Source organism: Castor canadensis, chromosome 19, assembly GCF_047511655.1.
Source record: "Castor canadensis chromosome 19, mCasCan1.hap1v2, whole genome shotgun sequence".
NCBI classification, from domain to species: domain Eukaryota; kingdom Metazoa; phylum Chordata; class Mammalia; order Rodentia; family Castoridae; genus Castor; species Castor canadensis.
The window spans coordinates 13067137-13087701 of record NC_133404.1 but is presented as its reverse complement, the minus strand read 5'-3'; positions in this window follow the sequence as shown (position 1 = coordinate 13087701).

The window sequence follows — 20565 nt, the reverse complement described above, 5'->3', positions numbered from 1 at the left end:
GAGCCTGTATCCGCTTTGAAAAGTTTATTTTGCAGGTAGTATTCCTTTCCAAAATTAACTCAATTCTCTAGGGAAGCAATCTGCTAGATGCTCCTGCTACTAAAACAAATGTGTTTCTTTCCAGAGAATCATGTGTTTCTAAAATTCAGCCGAATAGGCCTGGATGGAGCAAAGAAAGCCTATATCCTCTTGAAAAACTAAGCTTCCCGAAGGATTCCTTTCAAAAGGTTTCTCAATTCTCACTGGGAAACAAAGTTCTACATGCTCCTGCTTCGAACACTACTGGGTTTGTTTCGAGACATACATGCATTTCGTCAACTCAGCTGAATAGGCCTATAGGCAGCAAAGAGATCCTATCTCCACCCTGAAGAAGCCACGTTGCAAGAAGTATTCCTTTCAAAACCTAACTCAGTTCTCACAGAGAAACAATGTGCTAGCTGCTCCTCCTCTGACATAGATGATTTTCTTTGGAGCGATACATGTGCTTCTTCAATCATCTGAATAGGCCTGTTTCGAACAAAATCAGCCTTTCTTCACCTTGAAAGTGCTAAGTTGTAGGAAGTATTCTTTCAAAAACTAACTCAGCTCTCACAGGGAAACAATGTTCTAGATGCTGCAGCTTCTAATGTAGATGGTTTTCCTCAGAGAGATACATGTGATTCTTCAACTCAGCTCAATAGGCCTGTTTGGAAGAAACAGAACCTCTCTCCACCTTCAGTAACCAAGTGGCACAAAGTACTCCTTTCAAATACTAAATCAATTCTCACAGGATAACACTATGCTAGATGCTGCTGCTTCTATCCCAAATGACTCTCTTTCAGGAGACACATGTGTTTCTTCAACTCAGCACAATAAGCTTATGGAACAAAGAGAGCCTATCTGCCCTTTGAAAAACCCAAGTTGCAGGACGTATTCCATTCACAACTTACTCAATCCTCACTGGGAAACAATGTGCTAGATGCTGCAGCTTGTAACATAGATGGTTTTCTTTGGAGAGATACATGTGTTTCTTCAACTCAGCTGAATAGGCCTATTTGGAACAAACAGAGCCTATCTCCACCTGGAAACACCTGTGCTGCAGGACGAGTTCTTTTCAAAGAGTCAAAGAATTCTCTCTTGGAAGAAATGTGCTAGATCCTCCTGCTTCTAACACACATGGTTTTCTTTTGAGAGAAACCTGTCTTTCTTCAAACCAGCTGAATAGGCCTACTTTGAACCAAATGAGGATATCCGTCCCTGGAAACACATAAGTGGCAAGAGGTATTCCATTCAAACACATCCTCAATTCTCACATGTGAACAATGTGCTATGTGCTCCTGCTTCTAACACAGATGGTTTTCCTTCGAAAGATACATGTGTTTCCTCAACTCTGCTCAATAGGCTTATTTGTAACAAAATGAACCTTTATCCATCTTTAAAACTCTGAGTTACAGGACATATTTAGCTCAAAAACTTACGCAATTCTAACAGTGAAAAAAAGATGCAAGACGAAGCAGCTTCTACCATAGAATGTTTTCTTTTGAGGGATACATCTGTTTCTTCAATTCAGCTGAAGAGGCCTATTTGGAGCAAAAAGTGCCTGTCTCCACCTTGCAACACCTAACTTGCAGGAAGTATTCCTTTTGACAACTAACTCAATTCTCACTGGGAAACAATGTGCTATTCGCTGCTGCTTCTAACACACGTAGTTTTCTTTTCAGGTATACATGTGTTTCTTCAAATCCTGCATAGGCCTATTTTGAACAAAATTTGCCTACTTCTGCTTTCGAAAACATGAGATGCAGGAAGTGTTCCCTTCCAAAACCTACTCAGTTCTCACAGGGAAACGATGTGCTACATGCTCCTGCTTCTAACACAGATGAGTTAATTTTGAGAGGTATATGTGTTCCTTCACCTTAGCTGAATAGGCCTATTTCAAACAAACTGAGCCCTTCCCCAAATTGAAAATGACGATTTGAAAGAAGTATTCCTTCAAAAAACCAACTCAAATGTGTCGGGAAACAATCTGCTTTACGCTCTTGCTTCTAACACAAAAGAGTATCCTTCGAGAGACACATGTGATTCTTAACCTAAGCTAATAGACCTATTGGGTGTAAGAGAGCCTATGTCCACCTTGAAAAACCCACGTTGCAAGAAGTATTCCTTTCACAAACTAACTCAATCCTCACAGGGAAACAATGTGCTAGATGCTACTGCTTCAAACACAAGTGGGTTTCTTTCCAGAGAATTATTTGTTTAAATAAATCAGCTCAACAGGCTTATTAGGCCCATAGGGATCCCATATCTGCCTTGAAAACACAGGTTGCAGGAAGTGTTGCCTTCTAAAAGTTACTCAGTTCTCACAGGGAAACAACGTGCTAGATGCTCCTGCTTCTAACACAGACGGGTTTCTTTCCAGACATATATGTGTTTCCTCAACCTAGCTCAATAGGCCTATTTGAACCAACGATAGCCCATCTCTACCTTGAAAAACACACGTTGCAGGAACTATTCCTCTCAAAAACTTCCTCAGTTCTCTCAGGGAAACAAGGAGCTAGGCGCTAGTTCTTCTAACACAAAGAAGTTTCTTTGCAGAGAAACACGTATTTCTTCAACTCAGCTCAATAGGCCTATTTTCACCAAGGGAGCCGATCGCTCTTTTGAAAACCCCATCGTAAACGAAGGATTCCTTTCAACACGAACTCAATTCTCACAGGAAAACAATCTGCTAGATGCTCCTGCTTCTAACAAACATGTTTTTCTTTGGAGAAATTCATGTCTTTCTTCTACTTAGTTAAGTAGGCCTATTGGGAACAAAGTGAGCCTTTCACCACATTGAAAACTATAATTTGCAGGAAGTATTCCTTTCAAAAACTAACTCAACTCTCACTGTGAAACAATGTGCAACATCCTCCTGCTCGGAAAACAAATGGGTTTCTTTCAAAAGATACAAAAGTGTTTCTTTCACTCAGTTGACCGTTCCTATTTGGAAAAAAGAGAGCCTATCTCCACCTTGAAACTCCTCCATGGCACAACCTATTCCTTTCAACAACTTACTCAACTCTCACAGGAAAACAGTGTGCTAGATGCTCCTGCTGTAACATACATGTTTTTCATTGGAGAGACACATGTGCTTCTTCTACTCAGGTCAACAGGTCTTTTGAAGAAAGAGAACCTATCTCCAACTTGAGGAACCTATGTTACACGAAGTATTCCTCTCAAAAACCAACTCCGTTCTCACAGGAAACAATGTGCTAGATACTGCAGATTCTAACACGGATGGTTTTCTTCGAGAGAGATATGAATTTCTTCAACTCAGCTGAATAGGCCGATTAGGAAGACAATGAGCCTGTCTCCGCATTGAAAAGTGTATTTTGCAGGTAGTATTCCTTTCCAAAATTAACTCAATTCTCTAGGGAAGCAATCTGCTAGATGCTCCTGCTACTAAAACAAACGTGTTTCTTTCCAGAGAATCATGTGTTTCTAAAATTCAGACGAATAGGCCTGGATGGAGCAAAGAAAGCCTATATCCTCTTGAAAAACTAAGCTTCCCGAAGGATTCCTTTCAAAAGGTTTCTCAATTCTCACTGGGAAACAAAGTTCTACATGCTCCTGCTTCGAACACTACTGGGTTTGATTCGAGACATACATGCGTTTCGTCAACTCAGCTGAATAGGCCTATAGGCAGCAAAGAGATCCTATCTCCACCCTGAAGAAGCCACGTTGCAAGAAGTATTCCTTTCAAAACCTAACTCAGTTCTCACAGAGAAACAATGTGCTAGCTGCTCCTCCTCTGACATAGATGATTTTCTTTGGAGCGATACATGTGCTTCTTCAATCATCTGAATAGGCCTGTTTCGAACAAAATCAGCCTTTCTTCACCTTGAAAGTGCTAAGTTGTAGGAAGTATTCTTTCAAAAACTAACTCAGCTCTCACAGGGAAACAATGTTCTAGATGCTGCAGCTTCTAATGTAGATGGTTTTCCTCAGAGAGATACATGTGATTCTTCAACTCAGCTCAATAGGCCTGTTTGGAAGAAACAGAACCTCTCTCCACCTTCAGTAACCAAGTGGCACAAAGTACTCCTTTCAAATACTAAATCAATTCTCACAGGATAACACTATGCTAGATGCTGCTGCTTCTATCCCAAATGACTCTCTTTCAGGAGACACATGTGTTTCTTAAACTCAGCACAATAAGCTTATGGAACAAAGAGAGCCTATCTGCCCTTTGAAAAACCCAAGTTGCAGGACGTATTCCATTCACAACTTACTCAATCCTCACTGGGAAACAATGTGCTAGATGCTGCAGCTTGTAACACAGATGGTTTTCTTTGGAGAGATACATGTGTTTCTTCAACTCAGCTGAATAGGCCTATTTGGAACAAACAGAGCCTATCTCCACCTGGAAACACCTGTGGTGCAGGACGAGTTCTTTTCAAAGAGTCAAAGAATTCTCTCTTGGAAGAAATGTGCTAGATCCTCCTGCTTCTAACACACATGGTTTTCTTTTGAGAGAAACCTGTCTTTCTTCAAACCAGCCGAATAGGCCTACTTTGAACCAAATGAGGATATCCGTCCCTGGAAACACATAAGTGGCAAGAGGTATTCCATTCAAAAACATCCTCAATTCTCACATGTGAACAATGTGCTATGTGCTCCTGCTTCTAACACAGATGGTTTTCCTTCGAAAGATACATGTGTTTCCTCAACTCTGCTCAATAGGCTTATTTGTAACAAAATGAGCCTTTATCCATCTTCAAAACTCTGAGTTACAGGACATATTTAGCTCAAAACTTACGCAATTCTAACAGTGAAAAAAAGATGCAAGACGAAGCAGCTTCTACCATAGAATGTTTTCTTTTGAGGGATACATCTGTTTCTTCAATTCAGCTGAAGAGGCCTATTTGGAGCAAAAAGTGCCTGTCTCCACCTTGCAACACCTAACTTGCAGGAAGTATTCCTTTTGACAACTAACTCAATTCTCACTGGGAAACAATGTGCTATTCGCTGCTGCTTCTAACACACGTAGTTTTCTTTTCAGGTATACATGTGTTTCTTCAAATCCTGCATAGGCCTATTTTGAACAAAATTTGCCTACTTCTGCTTTCGAAAACATGAGATGCAGGAAGTGTTCCCTTCCAAAACCTACTCAGTTCTCACAGGGAAACGATGTGCTACATGCTCCTGCTTCTAACACAGATGAGTTAATTTTGAGAGGTATATGTGTTCCTTCACCTTAGCTGAATAGGCCTATTTCAAACAAACTGAGCCCTTCCCCAAATTGAAAATGACGATTTGAAAGAAGTATTCCTTCCAAAAACCAACTCAAATGTGTAGGGAAACAATCTGCTTGACGCTCTTGCTTCTAACACAAAAGAGTATCCTTCGAGAGACACATGTGATTCTTAACCTAAGCTAATAGACCTATTGGGTGTAAGAGAGCCTATGTCCACCTTGAAAAACCCTCGTTGCAAGAAGTATTCCTTTCACAAACTAACTCAATCCTCACAGGGAAACAATGTGCTAGATGCTACTGCTTCAAACACAAGTGGGTTTCTTTCCAGAGAATTATGTGTTTAAATAAATCAGCTCAACAGGCTTATTAGGCCCATAGGGATCCCATATCTGCCTTGAAAACACAGGTTGCAGGAAGTGTTGCCTTCTAAAAGTTACTCAGTTCTCACAGGGAAACAACGTGCTAGATGCTCCTGCTTCTAACACAGACGGGTTTCTTTCCAGACATATATGTGTTTCCTCAACCTAGCTCAATAGGCCTATTTGAACCAACGATAGCCCATCTCTACCTTGAAAAACACACGTTGCAGGAACTATTCCTCTCAAAAACTTCCTCAGTTCTCTCAGGGAAACAAGGAGCTAGGCGCTAGTTCTTCTAACACAAAGAAGTTTCTTTGCAGAGAAACACGTATTTCTTCAACTCAGCTCAATAGGCCTATTTTCACCAAGGGAGCCGATCGCTCTTTTGAAAACCCCACCGTAAACGAAGGATTCCTTTCAACACGAACTCAATTCTCACAGGAAAACAATCTGCTAGATGCTCCTGCTTCTAACAAACATGTTTTTCTTTGGAGAAATTCATGTCTTTCTTCTACTTAGTTAAGTAGGCCTATTGGGAACAAAGTGAGCCTTTCACCACATTGAAAACTATAATTTGCAGGAAGTATTCCTTTCAAAAACTAACTCAACTCTTACTGTGAAACAATGTGCAACATCCTCCTGCTCGGAAAACAAATGGGTTTCTTTCAAAAGATACAAAAGTGTTTCTTTCACTCAGTTGACCGTTCCTATTTGGAAAAAAGAGAGCCTATCTCCACCTTGAAACTCCTCCATGGCACAACCTATTCCTTTCAACAACTTACTCAACTCTCACAGGAAAACAGTGTGCTAGATGCTCCTGCTGTAACATACATGTTTTTCATTGGAGAGACACATGTGCTTCTTCTACTCAGGTCAACAGGTCTTTTGAAGAAAGAGAACCTATCTCCAACTTGAGGAACCTATGTTACACGAAGTATTCCTCTCAAAAACCAACTCCGTTCTCACAGGAAACAATGTGCTAGATACTGCAGATTCTAACACGGATGGTTTTCTTCGAGAGAGATATGAATTTCTTCAACTCAGCTGAATAGGCCGATTAGGAAGACAATGAGCCTGTCTCCGCTTTGAAAAGTTTATTTTGCAGGTAGTATTCCTTTCCAAAATTAACTCAATTCTCTAGGGAAGCAATCTGCTAGATGCTCCTGCTACTAAAACAAATGTGTTTCTTTCCAGAGAATCATGTGTTTCTAAAATTCAGCCGAATAGGCCTGGATGGAGCAAAGAAAGCCTATATCCTCTTGAAAAACTAAGCTTCCCGAAGGATTCCTTTCAAAAGGTTTCTCAATTCTCACTGGGAAACAAAGTTCTACATGCTCCTGCTTCGAACACTACTGGGTTTGATTCGAGACATACATGCGTTTCGTCAACTCAGCTGAATAGGCCTATAGGCAGCAAAGAGATCCTATCTCCACCCTGAAGAAGCCACGTTGCAAGAAGTATTCCTTTCAAAACCTAACTCAGTTCTCACAGAGAAACAATGTGCTAGCTGCTCCTCCTCTGACATAGATGATTTTCTTTGGAGCGATACATGTGCTTCTTCAATCATCTGAATAGGCCTGTTTCGAACAAAATCAGCCTTTCTTCACCTTGAAAGTGCTAAGTTGTAGGAAGTATTCTTTCAAAAACTAACTCAGCTCTCACAGGGAAACAATGTTCTAGATGCTGCAGCTTCTAATGTAGATGGTTTTCCTCAGAGAGATACATGTGATTCTTCAACTCAGCTCAATAGGCCTGTTTGGAAGAAACAGAACCTCTCTCCACCTTCAGTAACCAAGTGGCACAAAGTACTCCTTTCAAATACTAAATCAATTCTCACAGGATAACACTATGCTAGATGCTGCTGCTTCTATCCCAAATGACTCTCTTTCAGGAGACACATGTGTTTCTTCAACTCAGCACAATAAGCTTATGGAACAAAGAGAGCCTATCTGCCCTTTGAAAAACCCAAGTTGCAGGACGTATTCCATTCACAACTTACTCAATCCTCACTGGGAAACAATGTGCTAGATGCTGCAGCTTGTAACACAGATGGTTTTCTTTGGAGAGATACATGTGTTTCTTCAACTCAGCTGAATAGGCCTATTTGGAACAAACAGAGCCTATCTCCACCTGGAAACACCTGTGCTGCAGGACGAGTTCTTTTCAAAGAGTCAAAGAATTCTCTCTTGGAAGAAATGTGCTAGATCCTCCTGCTTCTAACACACATGGTTTTCTTTTGAGAGAAACCTGTCTTTCTTCAAACCAGCCGAATAGGCCTACTTTGAACCAAATGAGGATATCCGTCCCTGGAAACACATAAGTGGCAAGAGGTATTCCATTCAAAAACATCCTCAATTCTCACATGTGAACAATGTGCTATGTGCTCCTGCTTCTAACACAGATGGTTTTCCTTCGAAAGATACATGTGTTTCCTCAACTCTGCTCAATAGGCTTATTTGTAACAAAATGAGCCTTTATCCATCTTCAAAACTCTGAGTTACAGGACATATTTAGCTCAAAAACTTACGCAATTCTAACAGTGAAAAAAAGGTGCAAGACGAAGCAGCTTCTACCATAGAATGTGTTCTTTTGAGGGATACATCTGTTTCTTCAATTCAGCTGAAGAGGCCTATTTGGAGCAAAAAGTGCCTGTCTCCACCTTGCAACACCTAACTTGCAGGAAGTATTCCTTTTGACAACTAACTCAATTCTCACTGGGAAACAATGTGCTATTCGCTGCTGCTTCTAACACACGTAGTTTTCTTTTCAGGTATACATGTGTTTCTTCAAATCCTGCATAGGCCTATTTTGAACAAAATTTGCCTACTTCTGCTTTCGAAAACATGAGATGCAGGAAGTGTTCCCTTCCAAAACCTACTCAGTTCTCACAGGGAAACGATGTGCTACATGCTCCTGCTTCTAACACAGATGAGTTAATTTTGAGAGGTATATGTGTTCCTTCACCTTAGCTGAATAGGCCTATTTCAAACAAACTGAGCCCTTCCCCAAATTGAAAATGACGATTTGAAAGAAGTATTCCTTCCAAAAACCAACTCAAATGTGTAGGGAAACAATCTGCTTGACGCTCTTGCTTCTAACACAAAAGAGTATCCTTCGAGAGACACATGTGATTCTTAACCTAAGCTAATAGACCTATTGGGTGTAAGAGAGCCTATGTCCACCTTGAAAAACCCTCGTTGCAAGAAGTATTCCTTTCACAAACTAACTCAATCCTCACAGGGAAACAATGTGCTAGATGCTACTGCTTCAAACACAAGTGGGTTTCTTTCCAGAGAATTATGTGTTTAAATAAATCAGCTCAACAGGCTTATTAGGCCCATAGGGATCCCATATCTGCCTTGAAAACACAGGTTGCAGGAAGTGTTGCCTTCTAAAAGTTACTCAGTTCTCACAGGGAAACAACGTGCTAGATGCTCCTGCTTCTAACACAGACGGGTTTCTTTCCAGACATATATGTGTTTCCTCAACCTAGCTCAATAGGCCTATTTGAACCAACGATAGCCCATCTCTACCTTGAAAAACACACGTTGCAGGAACTATTCCTCTCAAAAACTTCCTCAGTTCTCTCAGGGAAACAAGGAGCTAGGCGCTAGTTCTTCTAACACAAAGAAGTTTCTTTGCAGAGAAACACGTATTTCTTCAACTCAGCTCAATAGGCCTATTTTCACCAAGGGAGCCGATCGCTCTTTTGAAAACCCCACCGTAAACGAAGGATTCCTTTCAACACGAACTCAATTCTCACAGGAAAACAATCTGCTAGATGCTCCTGCTTCTAACAAACATGTTTTTCTTTGGAGAAATTCATGTCTTTCTTCTACTTAGTTAAGTAGGCCTATTGGGAACAAAGTGAGCCTTTCACCACATTGAAAACTATAATTTGCAGGAAGTATTCCTTTCAAAAACTAACTCAACTCTCACTGTGAAACAATGTGCAACATCCTCCTGCTCGGAAAACAAATGGGTTTCTTTCAAAAGATACAAAAGTGTTTCTTTCACTCAGTTGACCGTTCCTATTTGGAAAAAAGAGAGCCTATCTCCACCTTGAAACTCCTCCATGGCACAACCTATTCCTTTCAACAACTTACTCAACTCTCACAGGAAAACAGTGTGCTAGATGCTCCTGCTGTAACATACATGTTTTTCATTGGAGAGACACATGTGCTTCTTCTACTCAGGTCAACAGGTCTTTTGAAGAAAGAGAACCTATCTCCAACTTGAGGAACCTATGTTACACGAAGTATTCCTCTCAAAAACCAACTCCGTTCTCACAGGAAACAATGTGCTAGATACTGCAGATTCTAACACGGATGGTTTTCTTCGAGAGAGATATGAATTTCTTCAACTCAGCTGAATAGGCCGATTAGGAAGACAATGAGCCTGTCTCCGCATTGAAAAGTGTATTTTGCAGGTAGTATTCCTTTCCAAAATTAACTCAATTCTCTAGGGAAGCAATCTGCTAGATGCTCCTGCTACTAAAACAAACGTGTTTCTTTCCAGAGAATCATGTGTTTCTAAAATTCAGACGAATAGGCCTGGATGGAGCAAAGAAAGCCTATATCCTCTTGAAAAACTAAGCTTCCCGAAGGATTCCTTTCAAAAGGTTTCTCAATTCTCACTGGGAAACAAAGTTCTACATGCTCCTGCTTCGAACACTACTGGGTTTGTTTCGAGACATACATGCGTTTCGTCAACTCAGCTGAATAGGCCTATAGGCAGCAAAGAGATCCTATCTCCACCCTGAAGAAGCCACGTTGCAAGAAGTATTCCTTTCAAAACGTAACTCAGTTCTCACAGAGAAACAATGTGCTAGCTGCTCCTCCTCTGACATAGATGATTTTCTTTGGAGCGATACATGTGCTTCTTCAATCATCTGAATAGGCCTGTTTCGAACAAAATCAGCCTTTCTTCACCTTGAAAGTGCTAAGTTGTAGGAAGTATTCTTTCAAAAACTAACTCAGCTCTCACAGGGAAACAATGTTCTAGATGCTGCAGCTTCTAATGTAGATGGTTTTCCTCAGAGAGATACATGTGATTCTTCAACTCAGCTCAATAGGCCTGTTTGGAAGAAACAGAACCTCTCTCCACCTTCAGTAACCAAGTGGCACAAAGTACTCCTTTCAAATACTAAATCAATTCTCACAGGATAACACTATGCTAGATGCTGCTGCTTCTATCCCAAATGACTCTCTTTCAGGAGACACATGTGTTTCTTCAACTCAGCACAATAAGCTTATGGAACAAAGAGAGCCTATCTGCCCTTTGAAAAACCCAAGTTGCAGGACGTATTCCATTCACAACTTACTCAATCCTCACTGGGAAACAATGTGCTAGATGCTGCAGCTTGTAACATAGATGGTTTTCTTTGGAGAGATACATGTGTTTCTTCAACTCAGCTGAATAGGCCTATTTGGAACAAACAGAGCCTATCTCCACCTGGAAACACCTGTGCTGCAGGACGAGTTCTTTTCAAAGAGTCAAAGAATTCTCTCTTGGAAGAAATGTGCTAGATCCTCCTGCTTCTAACACACATGGTTTTCTTTTGAGAGAAACCTGTCTTTCTTCAAACCAGCTGAATAGGCCTACTTTGAACCAAATGAGGATATCCGTCCCTGGAAACACATAAGTGGCAAGAGGTATTCCATTCAAACACATCCTCAATTCTCACATGTGAACAATGTGCTATGTGCTCCTGCTTCTAACACAGATGGTTTTCCTTCGAAAGATACATGTGTTTCCTCAACTCTGCTCAATAGGCTTATTTGTAACAAAATGAGCCTTTATCCATCTTCAAAACTCTGAGTTACAGGACATATTTAGCTCAAAAACTTACGCAATTCTAACAGTGAAAAAAAGATGCAAGACGAAGCAGCTTCTACCATAGAATGTTTTCTTTTGAGGGATACATCTGTTTCTTCAATTCAGCTGAAGAGGCCTATTTGGAGCAAAAAGTGCCTGTCTCCACCTTGCAACACCTAACTTGCAGGAAGTATTCCTTTTGACAACTAACTCAATTCTCACTGGGAAACAATGTGCTATTCGCTACTGCTTCTAACACACGTAGTTTTCTTTTCAGGTATACATGTGTTTCTTCAAATCCTGCATAGGCCTATTTTGAACAAAATTTGCCTACTTCTGCTTTCGAAAACATGAGATGCAGGAAGTGTTCGCTTCCAAAACCTACTCAGTTCTCACAGGGAAACGATGTGCTACATGCTCCTGCTTCTAACACAGATGAGTTAATTTTGAGAGGTATATGTGTTCCTTCACCTTAGCTGAATAGGCCTATTTCAAACAAACTGAGCCCTTCCCCAAATTGAAAATGACGATTTGAAAGAAGTATTCCTTCCAAAAACCAACTCAAATGTGTAGGGAAACAATCTGCTTGACGCTCTTGCTTCTAACACAAAAGAGTATCCTTCGAGAGACACATGTGATTCTTAACCTAAGCTAGTAGACCTATTGGGTGTAAGAGAGCCTATGTCCACCTTGAGAAACCCGCGTTGCAAGAAGTATTCCTTTCACAAACTAACTCAATCCTCACAGGGAAACAATGTGCTAGATGCTACTGCTTCAAACACAAGTGGGTTTCTTTCCAGAGAATTATGTGTTTAAATAAATCAGCTCAACAGGCTTATTAGGCCCATAGGGATCCCATATCTGCCTTGAAAACACAGGTTGCAGGAAGTGTTGCCTTCTAAAAGTTACTCAGTTCTCACAGGGAAACAACGTGCTAGATGCTCCTGCTTCTAACACAGACGGGTTTCTTTCCAGACATATATGTGTTTCCTCAACCTAGCTCAATAGGCCTATTTGAACCAACGATAGCCCATCTCTACCTTGAAAAACACACGTTGCAGGAACTATTCCTCTCAAAAACTTCCTCAGTTCTCTCAGGGAAACAAGGAGCTAGGCGCTAGTTCTTCTAACACAAAGAAGTTTCTTTGCAGAGAAACACGTATTTCTTCAACTCAGCTCAATAGGCCTATTTTCACCAAGGGAGCCGATCGCTCTTTTGAAAACCCCACCGTAAACGAAGGATTCCTTTCAACACGAACTCAATTCTCACAGGAAAACAATCTGCTAGATGCTCCTGCTTCTAACAAACATGTTTTTCTTTGGAGAAATTCATGTCTTTCTTCTACTTAGTTAAGTAGGCCTATTGGGAACAAAGTGAGCCTTTCACCACATTGAAAACTATAATTTGCAGGAAGTATTCCTTTCAAAAACTAACTCAACTCTCACTGTGAAACAATGTGCAACATCCTCCTGCTCGGAAAACAAATGGGTTTCTTTCAAAAGATACAAAAGTGTTTCTTTCACTCAGTTGACCGTTCCTATTTGGAAAAAAGAGAGCCTATCTCCACCTTGAAACTCCTCCATGGCACAACCTATTCCTTTCAACAACTTACTCAACTCTCACAGGAAAACAGTGTGCTAGATGCTCCTGCTGTAACATACATGTTTTTCATTGGAGAGACACATGTGCTTCTTCTACTCAGGTCAACAGGTCTTTTGAAGAAAGAGAACCTATCTCCAACTTGAGGAACCTATGTTACACGAAGTATTCCTCTCAAAAACCAACTCCGTTCTCACAGGAAACAATGTGCTAGATACTGCAGATTCTAACACGGATGGTTTTCTTCGAGAGAGATATGAATTTCTTCAACTCAGCTGAATAGGCCGATTAGGAAGACAATGAGCCTGTCTCCGCATTGAAAAGTGTATTTTGCAGGTAGTATTCCTTTCCAAAATTAACTCAATTCTCTAGGGAAGCAATCTGCTAGATGCTCCTGCTACTAAAACAAACGTGTTTCTTTCCAGAGAATCATGTGTTTCTAAAATTCAGACGAATAGGCCTGGATGGAGCAAAGAAAGCCTATATCCTCTTGAAAAACTAAGCTTCCCGAAGGATTCCTTTCAAAAGGTTTCTCAATTCTCACTGGGAAACAAAGTTCTACATGCTCCTGCTTCGAACACTACTGGGTTTGTTTCGAGACATACATGCGTTTCGTCAACTCAGCTGAATAGGCCTATAGGCAGCAAAGAGATCCTATCTCCACCCTGAAGAAGCCACGTTGCAAGAAGTATTCCTTTCAAAACGTAACTCAGTTCTCACAGAGAAACAATGTGCTAGCTGCTCCTCCTCTGACATAGATGATTTTCTTTGGAGCGATACATGTGCTTCTTCAATCATCTGAATAGGCCTGTTTCGAACAAAATCAGCCTTTCTTCACCTTGAAAGTGCTAAGTTGTAGGAAGTATTCTTTCAAAAACTAACTCAGCTCTCACAGGGAAACAATGTTCTAGATGCTGCAGCTTCTAATGTAGATGGTTTTCCTCAGAGAGATACATGTGATTCTTCAACTCAGCTCAATAGGCCTGTTTGGAAGAAACAGAACCTCTCTCCACCTTCAGTAACCAAGTGGCACAAAGTACTCCTTTCAAATACTAAATCAATTCTCACAGGATAACACTATGCTAGATGCTGCTGCTTCTATCCCAAATGACTCTCTTTCAGGAGACACATGTGTTTCTTCAACTCAGCACAATAAGCTTATGGAACAAAGAGAGCCTATCTGCCCTTTGAAAAACCCAAGTTGCAGGACGTATTCCATTCACAACTTACTCAATCCTCACTGGGAAACAATGTGCTAGATGCTGCAGCTTGTAACATAGATGGTTTTCTTTGGAGAGATACATGTGTTTCTTCAACTCAGCTGAATAGGCCTATTTGGAACAAACAGAGCCTATCTCCACCTGGAAACACCTGTGCTGCAGGACGAGTTCTTTTCAAAGAGTCAAAGAATTCTCTCTTGGAAGAAATGTGCTAGATCCTCCTGCTTCTAACACACATGGTTTTCTTTTGAGAGAAACCTGTCTTTCTTCAAACCAGCTGAATAGGCCTACTTTGAACCAAATGAGGATATCCGTCCCTGGAAACACATAAGTGGCAAGAGGTATTCCATTCAAACACATCCTCAATTCTCACATGTGAACAATGTGCTATGTGCTCCTGCTTCTAACACAGATGGTTTTCCTTCGAAAGATACATGTGTTTCCTCAACTCTGCTCAATAGGCTTATTTGTAACAAAATGAGCCTTTATCCATCTTCAAAACTCTGAGTTACAGGACATATTTAGCTCAAAAACTTACGCAATTCTAACAGTGAAAAAAAGATGCAAGACGAAGCAGCTTCTACCATAGAATGTTTTCTTTTGAGGGATACATCTGTTTCTTCAATTCAGCTGAAGAGGCCTATTTGGAGCAAAAAGTGCCTGTCTCCACCTTGCAACACCTAACTTGCAGGAAGTATTCCTTTTGACAACTAACTCAATTCTCACTGGGAAACAATGTGCTATTCGCTACTGCTTCTAACACACGTAGTTTTCTTTTCAGGTATACATGTGTTTCTTCAAATCCTGCATAGGCCTATTTTGAACAAAATTTGCCTACTTCTGCTTTCGAAAACATGAGATGCAGGAAGTGTTCGCTTCCAAAACCTACTCAGTTCTCACAGGGAAACGATGTGCTACATGCTCCTGCTTCTAACACAGATGAGTTAATTTTGAGAGGTATATGTGTTCCTTCACCTTAGCTGAATAGGCCTATTTCAAACAAACTGAGCCCTTCCCCAAATTGAAAATGACGATTTGAAAGAAGTATTCCTTCCAAAAACCAACTCAAATGTGTAGGGAAACAATCTGCTTGACGCTCTTGCTTCTAACACAAAAGAGTATCCTTCGAGAGACACATGTGATTCTTAACCTAAGCTAGTAGACCTATTGGGTGTAAGAGAGCCTATGTCCACCTTGAGAAACCCGCGTTGCAAGAAGTATTCCTTTCACAAACTAACTCAATCCTCACAGGGAAACAATGTGCTAGATGCTACTGCTTCAAACACAAGTGGGTTTCTTTCCAGAGAATTATGTGTTTAAATAAATCAGCTCAACAGGCTTATTAGGCCCATAGGGATCCCATATCTGCCTTGAAAACACAGGTTGCAGGAAGTGTTGCCTTCTAAAAGTTACTCAGTTCTCACAGGGAAACAACGTGCTAGATGCTCCTGCTTCTAACACAGACGGGTTTCTTTCCAGACATATATGTGTTTCCTCAACCTAGCTCAATAGGCCTATTTGAACCAACGATAGCCCATCTCTACCTTGAAAAACACACGTTGCAGGAACTATTCCTCTCAAAAACTTCCTCAGTTCTCTCAGGGAAACAAGGAGCTAGGCGCTAGTTCTTCTAACACAAAGAAGTTTCTTTGCAGAGAAACACGTATTTCTTCAACTCAGCTCAATAGGCCTATTTTCACCAAGGGAGCCGATCGCTCTTTTGAAAACCCCACCGTAAACGAAGGATTCCTTTCAACACGAACTCAATTCTCACAGGAAAACAATCTGCTAGATGCTCCTGCTTCTAACAAACATGTTTTTCTTTGGAGAAATTCATGTCTTTCTTCTACTTAGTTAAGTAGGCCTATTGGGAACAAAGTGAGCCTTTCACCACATTGAAAACTATAATTTGCAGGAAGTATTCCTTTCAAAAACTAACTCAACTCTCACTGTGAAACAATGTGCAACATCCTCCTGCTCGGAAAACAAATGGGTTTCTTTCAAAAGATACAAAAGTGTTTCTTTCACTCAGTTGACCGTTCCTATTTGGAAAAAAGAGAGCCTATCTCCACCTTGAAACTCCTCCATGGCACAACCTATTCCTTTCAACAACTTACTCAACTCTCACAGGAAAACAGTGTGCTAGATGCTCCTGCTGTAACATACATGTTTTTCATTGGAGAGACACATGTGCTTCTTCTACTCAGGTCAACAGGTCTTTTGAAGAAAGAGAACCTATCTCCAACTTGAGGAACCTATGTTACACGAAGTATTCCTCTCAAAAACCAACTCCGTTCTCACAGGAAACAATGTGCTAGATACTGCAGATTCTAACACGGATGGTTTTCTTCGAGAGAGATATGAATTTCTTCAACTCAGCTGAATAGGCCGATTAGGAAGACAATGAGCCTGTCTCCGCATTGAAAAGTGTATTTTGCAGGTAGTATTCCTTTCCAAAATTAACTCAATTCTCTAGGGAAGCAATCTGCTAGATGCTCCTGCTACTAAAACAAACGTGTTTCTTTCCAGAGAATCATGTGTTTCTAAAATTCAGACGAATAGGCCTGGATGGAGCAAAGAAAGCCTATATCCTCTTGAAAAACTAAGCTTCCCGAAGGATTCCTTTCAAAAGGTTTCTCAATTCTCACTGGGAAACAAAGTTCTACATGCTCCTGCTTCGAACACTACTGGGTTTGTTTCGAGACATACATGCGTTTCGTCAACTCAGCTGAATAGGCCTATAGGCAGCAAAGAGATCCTATCTCCACCCTGAAGAAGCCACGTTGCAAGAAGTATTCCTTTCAAAACGTAACTCAGTTCTCACAGAGAAACAATGTGCTAGCTGCTCCTCCTCTGACATAGATGATTTTCTTTGGAGCGATACATGTGCTTCTTCAATCATCTGAATAGGCCTGTTTCGAACAAAATCAGCCTTTCTTCACCTTGAAAGTGCTAAGTTGTAGGAAGTATTCTTTCAAAAACTAACTCAGCTCTCACAGGGAAACAATGTTCTAGATGCTGCAGCTTCTAATGTAGATGGTTTTCCTCAGAGAGATACATGTGATTCTTCAACTCAGCTCAATAGGCCTGTTTGGAAGAAACAGAACCTCTCTCCACCTTCAGTAACCAAGTGGCACAAAGTACTCCTTTCAAATACTAAATCAATTCTCACAGGATAACACTATGCTAGATGCTGCTGCTTCTATCCCAAATGACTCTCTTTCAGGAGACACATGTGTTTCTTCAACTCAGCACAATAAGCTTATGGAACAAAGAGAGCCTATCTGCCCTTTGAAAAACCCAAGTTGCAGGACGTATTCCATTCACAACTTACTCAATCCTCACTGGGAAACAATGTGCTAGATGCTGCAGCTTGTAACATAGATGGTTTTCTTTGGAGAGATACATGTGTTTCTTCAACTCAGCTGAATAGGCCTATTTGGAACAAACAGAGCCTATCTCCACCTGGAAACACCTGTGCTGCAGGACGAGTTCTTTTCAAAGAGTCAAAGAATTCTCTCTTGGAAGAAATGTGCTAGATCCTCCTGCTTCTAACACACATGGTTTTCTTTTGAGAGAAACCTGTCTTTCTTCAAACCAGCTGAATAGGCCTACTTTGAACCAAATGAGGATATCCGTCCCTGGAAACACATAAGTGGCAAGAGGTATTCCATTCAAACACATCCTCAATTCTCACATGTGAACAATGTGCTATGTGCTCCTGCTTCTAACACAGATGGTTTTCCTTCGAAAGATACATGTGTTTCCTCAACTCTGCTCAATAGGCTTATTTGTAACAAAATGAGCCTTTATCCATCTTCAAAACTCTGAGTTACAGGACATATTTAGCTCAAAAACTTACGCAATTCTAACAGTGAAAAAAAGATGCAAGACGAAGCAGCTTCTACCATAGAATGTTTTCTTTTGAGGGATACATCTGTTTCTTCAATTCAGCTGAAGAGGCCTATTTGGAGCAAAAAGTGCCTGTCTCCACCTTGCAACACCTAACTTGCAGGAAGTATTCCTTTTGACAACTAACTCAATTCTCACTGGGAAACAATGTGCTATTCGCTACTGCTTCTAACACACGTAGTTTTCTTTTCAGGTATACATGTGTTTCTTCAAATCCTGCATAGGCCTATTTTGAACAAAATTTGCCTACTTCTGCTTTCGAAAACATGAGATGCAGGAAGTGTTCGCTTCCAAAACCTACTCAGTTCTCACAGGGAAACGATGTGCTACATGCTCCTGCTTCTAACACAGATGAGTTAATTTTGAGAGGTATATGTGTTCCTTCACCTTAGCTGAATAGGCCTATTTCAAACAAACTGAGCCCTTCCCCAAATTGAAAATGACGATTTGAAAGAAGTATTCCTTCCAAAAACCAACTCAAATGTGTAGGGAAACAATCTGCTTGACGCTCTTGCTTCTAACACAAAAGAGTATCCTTCGAGAGACACATGTGATTCTTAACCTAAGCTAGTAGACCTATTGGGTGTAAGAGAGCCTATGTCCACCTTGAGAAACCCGCGTTGCAAGAAGTATTCCTTTCACAAACTAACTCAATCCTCACAGGGAAACAATGTGCTAGATGCTACTGCTTCAAACACAAGTGGGTTTCTTTCCAGAGAATTATGTGTTTAAATAAATCAGCTCAACAGGCTTATTAGGCCCATAGGGATCCCATATCTGCCTTGAAAACACAGGTTGCAGGAAGTGTTGCCTTCTAAAAGTTACTCAGTTCTCACAGGGAAACAACGTGCTAGATGCTCCTGCTTCTAACACAGACGGGTTTCTTTCCAGACATATATGTGTTTCCTCAACCTAGCTCAATAGGCCTATTTGAACCAACGATAGCCCATCTCTACCTTGAAAAACACACGTTGCAGGAACTATTCCTCTCAAAAACTTCCTCAGTTCTCTCAGGGAAACAAGGAGCTAGGCGCTAGTTCTTCTAACACAAAGAAGTTTCTTTGCAGAGAAACACGTATTTCTTCAACTCAGCTCAATAGGCCTATTTTCACCAAGGGAGCCGATCGCTCTTTTGAAAACCCCACCGTAAACGAAGGATTCCTTTCAACACGAACTCAATTCTCACAGGAAAACAATCTGCTAGATGCTCCTGCTTCTAACAAACATGTTTTTCTTTGGAGAAATTCATGTCTTTCTTCTACTTAGTTAAGTAGGCCTATTGGGAACAAAGTGAGCCTTTCACCACATTGAAAACTATAATTTGCAGGAAGTATTCCTTTCAAAAACTAACTCAACTCTCACTGTGAAACAATGTGCAACATCCTCCTGCTCGGAAAACAAATGGGTTTCTTTCAAAAGATACAAAAGTGTTTCTTTCACTCAGTTGACCGTTCCTATTTGGAAAAAAGAGAGCCTATCTCCACCTTGAAACTCCTCCATGGCACAACCTATTCCTTTCAACAACTTACTCAACTCTCACAGGAAAACAGTGTGCTAGATGCTCCTGCTGTAACATACATGTTTTTCATTGGAGAGACACATGTGCTTCTTCTACTCAGGTCAACAGGTCTTTCGAAGAAAGAGAACCTATCTCCAACTTGAGGAACCTATGTTACACGAAGTATTCCTCTCAAAAACCAACTCCGTTCTCACAGGAAACAATGTGCTAGATACTGCAGATTCTAACACGGATGGTTTTCTTCGAGAGAGATATGAATTTCTTCAACTCAGCTGAATAGGCCGATTAGGAAGACAATGAGCCTGTCTCCGCATTGAAAAGTGTATTTTGCAGGTAGTATTCCTTTCCAAAATTAACTCAATTCTCTAGGGAAGCAATCTGCTAGATGCTCCTGCTACTAAAACAAACGTGTTTCTTTCCAGAGAATCATGTGTTTCTAAAATTCAGACGAATAGGCCTGGATGGAGCAAAGAAAGCCTATATCCTCTTGAAAAACTAAGCTTCCCGAAGGATTCCTTTCAAAAGGTTTCTCAATTCTCACTGGGAAACAAAGTTCTACATGCTCCTGCTTCGAACACTACTGGGTTTGTTTCGAGACATACATGCGTTTCGTCAACTCAGCTGAATAGGCCTATAGGCAGCAAAGAGATCCTATCTCCACCCTGAAGAAGCCACGTTGCAAGAAGTATTCCTTTCAAAACCTAACTCAGTTCTCACAGAGAAACAATGTGCTAGCTGCTCCTCCTCTGACATAGATGATTTTCTTTGGAGCGATACATGTGCCTCTTCAATCATCTGAATAGGCCTGTTTCGAACAAAATCAGCCTTTCTTCACCTTGAAAGTGCTAAGTTGTAGGAAGTATTCTTTCAAAAACTAACTCAGCTCTCACAGGGAAACAATGTTCTAGATGCTGCAGCTT